Source organism: Kogia breviceps, chromosome 6 (genome assembly GCF_026419965.1).
Source record: "Kogia breviceps isolate mKogBre1 chromosome 6, mKogBre1 haplotype 1, whole genome shotgun sequence".
Lineage (NCBI taxonomy): Eukaryota > Metazoa > Chordata > Mammalia > Artiodactyla > Physeteridae > Kogia > Kogia breviceps.
This window is the reverse complement of record NC_081315.1, coordinates 44,929,876-44,941,931: the sequence shown is the minus strand read 5'-3', so window position 1 is coordinate 44,941,931 and position 12,056 is coordinate 44,929,876. Positions and strand designations below refer to the sequence as shown.

Here is a 12,056-nt window from a genome sequence, read left to right as displayed (position 1 = left end):
ATAAGGTTTCTAAGGAAGGAGGCCTGAAGTAGGAGGAGGAAGACAACAGAAACTTTTATTAGATAGACCATGATAATGTAGGGTTATGAGGCCAAGAGAGAAGATAGAGTTTGATATTGAAGGAAAGAAATTTGATTAAAACTGAGAAACCAGGTGTTGTGTAATGCAGTGTAAGCCAGTAACTTTCATTTCTGTCTGTGTGGCAATTAAAGGGGGAAAAATTAGAAAAGAGACGCTTATATGAGAGAGGCTGTTTGTTAATTTTGAAACATTGTTCGTATGTGGAGATACCTCACAGACCAACTAAGAGTTAATATTTATTTTTCATTTTGTGCTTAGCTTTTCCCACATTTGTCTATCCATATTCTCTCTTATTTTGCCCTCATTTATTTCTTTCTTCCAAAGTTTTCAATTTTTTTGGTTGGGGGAAAGGACGAGGGATGGGGGTCCTGTGTTTTGCAGCCAAAGGTCATTTCCAAATACAGTCTTGGGGAATTCTAGAGGATCTTGGCAGACAGAGAGAGTAGATAATGCAAGTTCTCTCAGGTCCAAATGACCAGTCTGTCCATCAAATGAGTAAACCTGTTCCATTGGTTTGAAAAGCAGCCATAGGATGTTCCTTAAAATATGAGAGGCATGCTTCTTTTGAAATACATGAACATGTATATAAAATGGTTCTTATGAAGTTTATATATGGCTGCGATCTCTGTGTCCTCATATTCTAATGATTTTTTTTTCCTAGGGTGCAGAAAGAGTGCTATTGGTCAGCACATTGTGGCAACCCTACCATAACCCTACCATATATTAACCCAGACATTTTCATCATTAACTTTTTAAGAACGTTAGATTTTGTGTCTGACAGATATTTCAGAGCATATTATATATGATTTTGAATATCCAGAGATGATGGAAATGGTATTGCACAAGCAAAATGTATTCATAGTATTTTTCATGAGATTTAAAGTTATTGACTGTTGCTAATCCTAAAACACAGTACAAAGCTGCTCTGGAGATCAATTTAGCTGTTGCAAACCCCATGCTATTTACTGTGTAGTGCAAGCCTTCAGCCCTGCCTTGCCTTCTCTCCTGACAATTCTCTGTAAAATAGACATGAAACCTAGAGGCAGCTAGAGTTCATTGACATCAAGAAGAAACAGTAGAAAGGAAAACGATAAAAGCATACTAGTCTGGTGTTATTTAATATAAAGGGAAAAAGAGTAGTTGATACCTTTTTTTTAACCTTTTACTTTGAAATCATTTCTAATTTATAGAAAAGTTGCAAATAACTCTCCTATACTCTGTACCCAGAATCACCAGTTGTTACCTTTGCCTCATTTACTTTAGGATTCTATTATCTATATATACATTTTATTTTTCTCTAGACCGCTTGAGAGTAAGTTTCAGGCATTCATGCCCCTTTACTCCTAAATACTTCAGTGTATATTTCCTAAGAACCAGGATGTTCACTTACACAACTGTAGTATAATTATCCAAATCAGGACATTTACCTTTGGTACAACACTGTTAGCCTCGCGATCTTATTCAGGTTTTTGCCAGTTGTGCTGATCATGTCCTTAATGGCATTTTTTTTTTTCTGGTTCAGAAATCTAGTCCAGGATCATGTATTGCATGTTGTTTTTTTGTCTCTTTAGTCTCTTTTTATCTTCCCTTGTCTTTATTTATTTATTTATTTTTGGCTGCTTTCGGTCTTTGTTGCTGCGTGCAGGCTTTCTCTAGTTGCAGTGAGCGGGGGCTACTCTTCGTTACGGTGCATAGGCTTCTCGTTGCGATGGCTTCTCTTGTTGTGGAGCACGGGCTCTAGGGGCATGAACTTCAGTAGTTGTGGCATGCAGCCTCAGTAGTTGTGGTTCGCGGGCTTAGTTGCTCCGCGGCATGTGGAATCTTCCCAGACCAGGGCTCAAACCCGTGTCCCCTGCATTGGCAGGCAGATTCTTAACCACTGCACCACTAGGGAAGCCGTCTGTGTAGTTTTTTTAACTTTCTGAAAATCATATACCACTTTTATAAAACTTTTAAGCCAAAAAGAACTACAGGACATAATGTAATTGTTGGCACATTTATGTTATCCAACTTCCCACTTCATTTCCTCTATTCCATTTAAGAACAGAGGTCTGGCAATTTGGATACCAGGCTTCTAGTCCAGACTGTTTTGCATGTATTCTATAACCTTGGGCAAGTTGGTTTGCCTCTGCAGGCCTTAGTTTCTTCCTCCCTAAGAGGGGGGGTACTTAAGTAACAGTAGCTACTATTTCAGTGGTTTCCATGTGCCAAGTGCTGTGCTGAGCAGTTTCCTCACAGTAGCTCCATGGGTTGAGCATTATCCTCCTTTTCCAGATAAGAAAACAGAAAGAAGCTCAAGTAAGTGTTGGAATCAGAATTCAAATTCATGTTTAGCCCATCCCCCAAAGCCATGTTCTTTTCACTTCACACTCTCCCAGCCACCTCTTGCCTCACGTCTCACAGTTTCCTGGTCCTAAAATGCACTTAAATCCAGAACTTGACTCAAAATCCTCTATCTGGAAAACACTATCTTTCTAAATTAAACTTAGGTCACTTTTGTTATTGCTATGTCTGTTCTTTTTTTTTTTTTAAATACTTTATTTATTTATTTGAAATCTTCCAATTGTGTTTTGTTATAAGAAAAACAGATTCTTACTGAACTTATGCAAATAACTATATTGCCAAGAAAATAAGAATACTCACTGAGAGTTTATGAATTCTGGAGGGATCCAGTAGAGAGAAAAAGATAAATGTTCCAATGCTGCTTAGAAACCTATAATGGACCAAATTGTTCTAAGTCACAGCTTAAGAGAAAAGAGAAAAAAGTCTCCTTAAATCTGGAGAAACAAAAAATTTTTTAAATCAGCAATGTTTCAAATTTTAATAAATCTAAAAAATTATTATTATCTTCCTCAGTTTATTTGGTCCCATAATTAATTCTTGCTCCACTTGATCTTTTGTTAGAAATTTTTTGAAGCCATCAGTTTCTCCATTAGGGTTCTGTAAATTCTTACCCAGGTATGATTTGAAAATCATCAGAAACTTACATTCTAGAATGCTTGTTAGATTCCTTTCCATGAATTACCCTCAAGATAAAACACATTTGTAGAAAGCTTTTGTAAAAGCATCTGAGTAAAACAGTAACTGTGTGTAGATGATAAAAGACTTTAAAATGTCCATTATTGAAGATCTGATTCATTATAATGGAACTGATAAAGAAATTTAGTTATCTCTGAGACACATATCATTTTAAGATAACAACTAGAATTATGACTAACATTATACTAAGACATATCCAAAGCTTAGGAATTTCAGTTATTTTCTAGAACATTTATGTTAATAACATTTACCCATACAATATGACCTAAGAAGGTTTATCATCATTTACTTGACAATGCTTCCTATGTAATTTAACATACAAAATATGCCTAATTAGTATCTCTTTTATAAGGAGAGAAAATAAATTTTTGAGGTGTTCCAGGGGCCCTCTGGAAAACCCCAAAATTATTTCCAGTTCAATAAGACTTCATTTAGAATTTGTTTTTATGTGCAGTTTGTGAAAAATATCAAATGTTTTTAAAACACTTGGTCAAATAGGATCATAGGTCACTGTGAAAGAATACTGAGGTGCCCATTTCATCAAAGTGACAAAGACATCCCTGGCAAATACAGAAAGTTAAATAGTTGTAAAAAGCCTTAGTTCTCTTAATATTGAAAAGACTTAGATTTTTTTTTTGTGTGTGTGTCTTCTGAGTGATCAAAAATCTGATAAAGACAAAATATAGAATCTGTTTTTCTAGACAGATTAAAGGTAAAGAAAACTACTTTTTTTACAATTTCTTATTAAGACTAGACCAATAATCTAAGAAAACTTTGTCCTTTTAACAGAGATAAATACCAGATTTTAATTTTACACCAGTTTACTTTTGATATTAAAACTCATTCACTTAATTAAATTCATTTCAGTCTTAGCCAGTCCTGATCACACATAAAATTCCTAAATATTTTTTTTTTCATAAACCTTTTATAATTTTCTATGTTCATTTTATTTGTCCCTTGTTTTCTTTCCCATTTAGAAATAGCCAGCTTTAGGACAAAATCGCTTTCTTTTTCCCTAGCAGAAGCACCTCTTTACCTTTTTTTAGCCCAAAACACATAATACTTTTTTTATTTCTGGTACCTTTAACTACATATATTAATTAGAATTCTTAATCCTTTGAAATCTTAATTTCGGGTGGAAATAAAGAAGTAAACAACTGTGAACTGTATTAACATTTTGCGGCTTGGCAAACATAAATACATTTCATAATTTCTAGAAATATATGCCACTTCATAGCACAGTATTTCAATAAAGCACAAGCTATATCTACTAATAAACCCAAACATAACACATCAAAAGTAGGTAAACTTAAACTTGTTTAGCAGTTAATGTTTCTGTATTTTATCTTATTTGGAAATGATATAGACACCCAATGAATTCCCATCATTTAATTTAACTTAGCAAAACTGTAAGGTTGTAAATTATCAAAGAATTTAGAAAAATAGACATATCATAAAACAATTATTGTTAAAAGGCTTAGCTAAAAATTCTTATCTGATTTACATGTATTTAATTCACTTGTTTTTTTTTTTGCGGTACGCGGGCCTCTCACTGCTGTGGCCTCTCCCATTGAGGAGCACAGGCTCCGAACACGCAGGCTCAGTGGCCATGGCTCACGGGCCTAGCCGCTCCGCGGCATGTGGGATCTTCCCAGACTGGGGCACGAACCCGTGTCCCCTGCATCAGCAGGCGGACTCTCAACCACTATGCCACCAGGGAAGCCCAATTCACTTGTTTTTAACAATCATACTTAGTTTACTTATGAAAATTTCATGAGTCATTAAAGCAGCTATTCATTATCTTAAGGTTTTCTTTCGTTTTTTTTTTTTTGCTGGTAAAATTTGCAACAGAAACAACATAAGCCTGTTTGACTAGCAAAACTAGGTAGAACAAAATTTTTTATCTGCATTATATTTAATGCTTATGACTCTGAAGACATACCTGTATTAATTAAACCAAAAAGCCTAAAATTAGCTTTTATTTATCAAAGATTATCCTAGAACTTGAAAAAAATTTGGGTTCTTATTATATTTTTGAGAATTTTAATATAAGTGTTTGTTTGTTTAGGCCAATTAAGTGGAGCTCTTCTACAAATTAATTTTGGCAATACCATCTAGAGGTAGAAAAGTATCTATAATGTACCCATATAGATATATACACAACCAGAGATCTCTTAGTTTTCATTTTAAAACTTTAGTCATGAGTCAGGTACAGTACAAAGGTCACTAGTTTATAAATAAAGTTGAAATAAATTAAGTTTACTTGCTCAGATGGCTAACATCTTTTATTATTTGTGGAGAAGACTTAAAATCTGTATTTGCCCTTGACAAATAATTGCAGAAGGGATGTGATTTAGTAGAGTAAATCACAAGAGATACTTTTAGCAGTTTGTGTTTCATTTTTAAAAAATTTTTTTATTTTTATCTTTTGTGGTATGTGGGCCTCTCACTGTTGTGGCCTTTCCCGTTGCGGAGCATAGGCTCCAGACGCACAGGCTCAGCGGCCATGGCTCACGGGCCTAGCCGCTCTGCGGCATGTGGGATCTTCCCGGACCGGGGCACGAACCCGTGTCCCCTGTATCGGCAGGCGGATTCTCAACCACTGAGCCACCAGGGAAGCCCCAACAGTTTGTGTTTTAAAAGGCCTCTTTCCCTGTTTTTTTCGGTTTCAGGTTTTACCAATTCAGCTAATCCAGGTTCAGTCTCAGGCAATGTGGGCTGTATTTACGTTTCAAAGACATAAGATTTATAGCTTTTAGGGCCAAAGAAAATGTTAGGTTTTCTCCTAGGAGTTCTGGAGTATATTTATCTATTATTATTATATATATATATATATATATAATTATGATGTCTTAGGGTAATTATTATTTTAAAATAATTTTTAAAGTACAGGACAGTTTTGCTTCAATATCCTCATCTTTTATAATATCTAGAAAGCATTTTGAGAGGAATAGGTAAGGTCTGGGAATTGGTAAAGGCAAGTGGAACTTGACTTATTTCTACAGTTGCATTTCTCATTTTGTAGAGTTTTGCAAGACAAAGAAAGTTGTTTCTATTAAGCCCTTGAATATTGGCTTCCAGCTGATTTACTTGCTGATTATTTGTAGGAGGCACTGGGGAATTATAGAGGAGATGGGTGATTTTTTTTTTTTTTTTTTTTTTTTTGTGGTATGCGGGCCTCTCACTGCTGTGGCCCCTCCCGTTGCGGAGCACAGGCTCCGGACGCGCAGGCCTAGCGGCCATGGCTCACGGGCTTAGTTGCTCCGCGGCATGTGGGATCTTCCCAGACCAGGGCACGAACCCGTGACCCCTGCATCGGCAGGCGGATCCTCAACCACTGCGCCACCAGGGAAGCCCGGTGATTTTTTTTAGAAGGGAAATTTATGTTGCATCTTACTTTTAAGTCTAATTTCTGTTTTTTCATCTTTATAAGGGATTACCTAAAGCTCATCATTATACTTTTTTTCCTTTCAATTTGATCCTCCCATAAGTATCAATATAAGTTATTTATGATGAGAGCTTTCAGCATTTTTTTCCTCTTAAATATAGCCAACTTAAAGGATCCTTTTTTCTGGCCATTGATGAGTAGGATCTTGTATTAATTTCAAATACAGACTCAAACCAATAAGCCTTTTTTATGGCTTAACCAAAGATGAAAGAAGCATCTCACAACAGTATATAGCCCTCACATGATCAAGAAAGTTCACTCCCATAGTTAGTCTAAGAAAGTAAGGCAATGAAGGTTGAGACAACAACAGCCCATTAAGACAAACTCTCCTGAGAGCTGGTATGGCCAGAGTGCTGACTTTGTGTTTCAAAACCGAAGTCTATTCAACTGGCCACAAGCTGCACCTTCCAAATGGCCAGGACCAGAGAATATTCTCACTGGACACAAATCTGAGATCTCAGGACATAAAGCAAGGTGGAAGGACAAACTTTATCTGGGTTTATATGGAAGATCCACAGCAAAGTTTGTTTAAGTAGATGCAGGTCTGGTGAGAAACATTAACTCACCAGTCTATGAGGCTGGCTCAAACAGCAGGCTTATAGGACCTATGCCTGCATTCTGCTCTATGGTTCTTCCTCCTTATGGCAAACAATACAGCAGACAGACAAAGAAAAACAGTGACCATCTCTGGGAAGAAAAGAATTCCCAAGAGTTGCTAAGTACAAGGAACTAGCTCAAAAATATTTTCTCCTGCTAATCTAAATTTAGAGAGGGAGTAAGGAACTCTCGCCACTTTCCCTTCCACCAGGCCTTGCAGACAGAGATCCAGGAAGCTGAGGTGGTAAGAAATCTTACCTTCTGCTGGTCTTTATCAAATGTCTCAGGATCTCTCATCTGCAGTAGCCTCAAGGCGGGAAGCAGGTTCCAGCCAGGCTCCTGCCTGGCTCACCAGCTGTCAGGGTTGAATAAATTTCCCCTTCTACCCTCTTGAGTTCTTGTGGCTGGACTGGTAATAAAATGGACACAAGACAGATTAACAGGAGAAAAAGAAAAAATTTTATTTATGTGCACAGAGGTCTCATAGAAATGGGACCTAATAAGTAACCAAAGCAGGCAGCTTTTTTTCTTTTTAGACAAAGAAACAATACATTTGTGAGGAATTGACAAGACAAAGAAATTTAGACTTTGGGTACTTAATTAGTGAAGAATCTATACAGAGTTTTGGCTTAGGGAAGTAAATTAAAGAAGTAACAAGGTTTGTTTTTACAGGCTTTTCAGCTCTGAATTCCCCATCTCTGGCGATTAAGGGTGTCCCTTCTACCTTTCAGTTGCAGGGAGTGCATCTTTCATAAGAGATTATTTTCCTGCTTTCAGGGAGACAGAGAGGAGGGTCAAAGTGTCTCTCTTGCTGGCTCTTTCTTAAGCAACTTTAATTCACAATAATTAACATGCCATTGGGGCACATTTTGGGGTGGCCTGCCCTGGGCCGCCATATTGAAACACTACCTGCCATATTGAAACTGCCCCACTCTTTGTATTAAAAAGACCCATGTCATTATACATTAGATTCTTTACAGGGTGACACTTAATTAACATTTTTAAAGCTAAATCGAGGTCGAAAGCCCAACTCAGCTATTTTTTTCCCCTAACCCTAGGGCACAGGGAACTATCCTCAAAGAATCACTCTGAGAAGAAAGACCTAGGTAATCACTTAAAACTGAGGTCAGAGAATGGACCCCTGAAATACAAAGCAGCATACCTGGAGTAGAAGTCATGGTCACATGAGCTGGTCAGGTGTTTTACACTAAGGGTTTCAGGTGTAATACACTTATTACTGAGCATTCTACCAGGTAGAGTTATTAAGACCTCTTTTCCAACTAATAGTGCAGGGTGTGTAGGTTACCTGAACATGCCCTCTGACTTTAAAAGAACACTTAATATTCCACAGAGTTTAACTACTAAATATATTCTTTTTTGTTTAATTTTTATTTTATATTGGTGTATAGTTGATTTACAATGTTCTGTTAATCTCAGGTGTACAGGAAAATGATTCAATTATACATATATCCATTCTTTTTCAGATTCTTTTCCCATATAGTTTATTACAGAATATTGAATAGAGTTCCCTGTGCTATATAGTAGGTCCTTGTTGATTACTCATTTTATATATAGTAGTGTATACATGTTAATCCCAAACTCCTAATTTATCCCTCTCCCACCTTTCTCCTTTGGTAACCATAAGTTTGTTTTTGAAGTCTGGGAGTCTGTTTCTGTTTTGTAAATAAGTTCACTTGTATCATTTTTTTAGATTCCACATACAATATATGATATTTGTCTTTCTCTGTTTTACTTATTTCACTTAGTATGATAATCTCTAGGTCCATCCATGTTGCTGCAGATGGCATTATTTTGTTCTTTTCTATGGCTGAGTAATATTCCATTGTATATATGTACCACATCTTCTTTATCCATTTGTCTGTCGATGGACGCTTAGGTTGCTTCCTTGTCTTGGCTATTATAAATAGTGCTCTAATGAACATTGGGGTGCATGTATCTTTTCAAATGATGGTTTTCTCCGGATATATGTCCAGGAGTGGGATTGTTGGATCATATGGTAATTCTTTTTTTAAGGCATCTCCATACTGTTCTCCATATTGGTTGTACCAATTTACATTCCCACCAATAGTGTAGGAGGATTCCCTTTTCTCCACACCCTCTCCAGCATTTGTTTATAGACTTAAAAAAAATTTTTAATTAATTATTTATTTATTTACTTGACTGAGCCAGGTCTTAGCTGTGGCACGCAGGATCTTTGTTGTGGCTTGAGGGATCTTTAGTTGAGACATGTGGGATCTAGTTCCCTGACCAGGGATAGAACCCAGGCCCCCTGCATTGTGAGCACAGTCTTCTTTTTTTTTAAACCCCACATTTTGTTTATTTGTTTATTTATTTTTGGCTGTGTTGGGTCTTCGTTTATGTGCGAGGGCTTTCTCTAGTTGTGGCAAGCGGGGGCCACTCTTCACCGTGGTGCACGGGCCTCTCACTATCGCGGCCTCTCTTGTGGAGCACAGGCTCCAGACGCGCAGGCTCAGTAGTTGTGGCTCATGGGCCTAGTTGCTCCGCGGCATGTGGGAATCTTCCCAGACCAGGGCTTGAACCTGTGTCCCCTGCATTAGCAGGAAGATTCTCAACCACTGCGCCACCAGGGAAGCCCCTGGAGTGCAGAGTCTTAACCACTGGACCAACAAGGAAGTCCCTATAGACATTTTGATGATGGCCATTCTAACTGGTGTGAGGTGATACCTCATTGAGGGTTTGATTTGCATTTCTCTTAATAATTAGTGATGTTGAGCACCTTTCCATGGGCTTTTTGGCCATCTGTATGTCTTCTTTGGAGAAATGTCTATTTAGATATTCTCCCCATTTTTGGATTGGGTTGTTTGTTTTTTTGCTCTTGAGCTACATGATCTGTTTGTATATTTTGGAGATTAATCCCCAGTTGGTCGATTCATTTGCGAATATTTTCTCCCATTCTGTGGGTTGTTATTTTTGTTTTGTTTATGGCTTCCTCTGCGGTGCAAAAGCTTTTAAGATTGATTGGGTCCTATTTAAAAATTTTTGTTTTTATTTTCATTACTGTAGGAGTTGGATCCAAAAAGATATTTCTGTATTTCATGTCAAAGAGTGTTCTGGGGCTTCCCTGGTGGCGCAGTGGTTCAGAGTCCGCCTGCCGATGCAGGGGACATGGGTTTGTGCCCCGGTCCGGGAGGATACCACGTGCTGCGGAGCGGCTGGGCCTGGGAGCCATGGCTGCTGAGCCTGCGCATCCAGAGCCTGTGCTCTGCAACAGGAGAGGCCACAACAGTGAGAGGCCCGCGTACCGCAAAAAAAAAAAAAAAAAAAAGAGTGTTCTGCCTATGTTTTCCTCTAAGAGTTTTGTAGTATCCAGTCTTACATTTAGGTCCTTAATCCATTTTGAGGTTATTTTTGTTTATGGTGTTAGAGAATGTTCTAATTTCATTCTTTTTCATGTAACTGTCCAGTTTTCCCAGCACCATTATTGAAGAGACTGTCTTTTCTCCATTGTATATTCTTGCCTCCTTTGTCATAGATTAATTGACCATAGGTGCATGGGTTTATTTCTGGGCTTTCTATCCTGTTCTATTAGTCTATATTTCTATTTTTGTGCCAATACTGTACTGTTTTAATTACTATAACTTTGTAGTATAGTCTGAGGCCATGGAGCCTGATTCCTCCAGTTCCATTTTTCTTTCTCAGGATTGCATTGGCTATTCGGGGTCTTTTGTGTTTCCATACAAATTGTAAAATTTTTTGTTCTAGTCCTGTGAAAAATGCCATTGGTAATTTGATAGGGATTGCATTGAATCTGGAGATTGCCTTGGATAGCATAGTCATTTTGACAATATTGATTCTTCCAGAACATGGTGTATCTTTCCATCTGTTTGTGTTGCCTTCACTTTCTTTCATCAGCATCTTATAGCTTTCAGAGTACAGGTCTTCTGCCTCCTTAGGCAGGTTTATTCCTAGGTATTTTATTCTTTTGATGCAATGGTAAATGGGATTGTTTCCTTAATTTCTGTTTCTGATCTTTTGTTGTTAGTGTATAGAAATGCAAGAGATTTCTGTGTATTAACTTTGTATTCTGCAACTTTAGTGAATTCATTCATGAGCTCTAGTAGTTTTCTGCTAGCATCTTTTTTTTGTTTTTCAAGACAGGAGTTGAAGTTGATTCTTGGGAAGAACAAAGTCCCCCCAACCTTCCACATCCAGGAAGGCATATCCAGGGGGCCCTGCCCCTCCAAATGGTCATCTCTCTTTTCTGAACCCCTGCTTCCACCAGCACCCATTATGATGATGCTACTTGGGTGAGAGGCTCCTCCAGGTACTGCACCAAGGCCTGGGCCTTGGCCTTGAGCATTCTGAAGCCAACAGTCTCCTTGGCATACATGCACAGTAGAAAGTTGGCCACTCGAGTGATGGCTACATGGCCCTCCATGCAGTCCATGAGGATGAATTTGAGATTGTCTTCATTAAATGCTTGGTTCCCGTTCTGGTCGTAGGCCACCCAGATGTTACTGGCGATGGCAGCGGTGACCCGGGCGTCCATATCCCCGTAACTGGAGTAGGCCAACAGAGATCCCTCGTTATTCAGCAGCAGGGTGCTCTGGATGCCTCCATTGTTGCCTGGCTTAGCACCTGGGTCAAAGCCTTGGGATGCAGCATGCCTGCGGCTCCTATCCCTGGGCTTTTGCACCCAGATCCCCGAGTTTCCTACTGCTGCCCTCCGCCTGCTGCTTCCCGTAGTCCATCTGCCCTGCTCCAGAACGCCCTTAGCATCTTTATGATCTTCTATGTATAGTATCATGTCATCTGCAAACAGTGACAGTTTTACTTCTTGTTTTCCAATTGGGATTCATTTTATTTCTTTTTCTTCTCTGATTGCCATGGCTAGGACTTCCAAAACTAT

General features: G+C 38.3%; 1 protein-coding gene and 1 pseudogene across 7 annotated transcripts in view; one reads left to right on the top strand and one right to left on the bottom strand.

The window, feature by feature from the left end:
• Nucleotides 1-12,056, top strand: part of LOC131758722 (RE1-silencing transcription factor-like) — a 161,613-nt gene that overhangs the window by 24,307 nt on the left and 125,250 nt on the right. The window lies entirely within an intron of this gene.
• LOC131758731 (ragulator complex protein LAMTOR2 pseudogene) lies at nt 11,378-11,812 on the bottom strand (annotated as a pseudogene).